Raw genomic sequence first — 1229 nt, forward strand, 5'->3', positions numbered from 1 at the left:
TATTAAATCTAGTGAGAATAAAGTTTTTTTGGATAAGTTATATCAAATGAAAATTACAATCAAAGTTTTAGTAGTTTAGTGAATATGTGGAGAGCATTGCAGATTGTTAGTTTATCTCCCCATAGACTGCTGCTGCTTATCTGGACATGTTTTCCTGCTGAGTATGATTAGAGAGCTCAGATTATTCTCACCAGGAAATGCAGCTGTTCTGTGTTTGGGAGTGCAGCTGATCACCAGGGGGCTCCAGAACTACGTGGGTTTCCTGCTGCCCCCCATTAAAATCATCCACAGCAGCTGTACTTATTAAATACCCCCCAAACAGACCGCAGGCTGCCCGCTGAGCCGCACTGAGCTCACTTTGAATCCCACATTTTAATAGAGGAAAAGAAGCTTTGGAACCAAACAGCGAGTCTCATCAGAGGACTGAGGATCCCCGCTGCAGACCCACGGGTGGAACCCAGACACGCACGCGCTATCTCTGCCCTCCTGCCCTGTTTACGTGCACCCACTTTAAAAAAAACAATGTGAGCGTGTGCGCGCGTGTCCGTGAGGAAGGTGGGACATCGCAGGGACCTTTTTCTCTTTTCCTGATCTGTGTTGGAGCGGAAAAGTGCGGCAGCGGCTGGGAGCGCTCCTGCGGCGGATCTTCACTGAAACTCAGGCTCTGTTCCTGCTGGGCTGTCAGAGGAAACATCTCCAACTTCTGCTTCTTATTCTGGCTGCTAGAAAACATGAAGCTGTTGGAAAAGGAAGCCTGAGCAGGTACTGTAAAGATTTATTACAAGTTTAGATGCGCAGAGGCACAAACCGATTGATCTACGTAACATTTAAAGATCAGTAATAAAAGTCGCTCTAATTAAAGTTAGACCAAAAAGTTATTATGTTTAACCCCGTTAGGTGAATGAACCATTCTGGTATTAGAAGTATGTCAACTCCTAATTATATATTCTACAGTTCCTCTGTTTGGGATGTTTCCCTTATCAGTGAGGGCTTCTGGGTTAGATCCAGAAACAGACTTTATTGAGTTTAAACTGAAGCTTTTCCAAAAACAGAGAAAGTTTTGCATGTTTTCTTTCTGAAGAATTGCTATAGATCCCATATGTTTTATGTTCTATCTATCTATCTATCTATCTATCTATCTATCTATCTATCTATCTATCTATCTATCTATCTATCTATCTGTCTATCTATCTATCTATCTATCTATCTATCTATCTATCTATCTATCT

General features: G+C 42.1%; 1 protein-coding gene across 1 annotated transcript in view; it reads left to right on the forward strand.

The window, feature by feature from the left end:
- Positions 1 to 292: 292 nt before the first annotated feature.
- Positions 293 to 1229, forward strand: part of npr1 (natriuretic peptide receptor 1) — a 58757-nt gene continuing 57820 nt past the window's right edge. Inside the window, exon 1 of the mRNA XM_015374373.1 lies at positions 293 to 762. The gene's annotated coding sequence lies outside the window, so the exon portion shown is untranslated. The remainder of the gene's footprint in view (positions 763 to 1229) is intronic.

This window comes from Cyprinodon variegatus, unplaced genomic scaffold, assembly GCF_000732505.1.
Source record: "Cyprinodon variegatus isolate N-32 unplaced genomic scaffold, C_variegatus-1.0 Scaffold101, whole genome shotgun sequence".
Taxonomy (NCBI): Eukaryota; Metazoa; Chordata; class Actinopteri; order Cyprinodontiformes; family Cyprinodontidae; genus Cyprinodon; species Cyprinodon variegatus.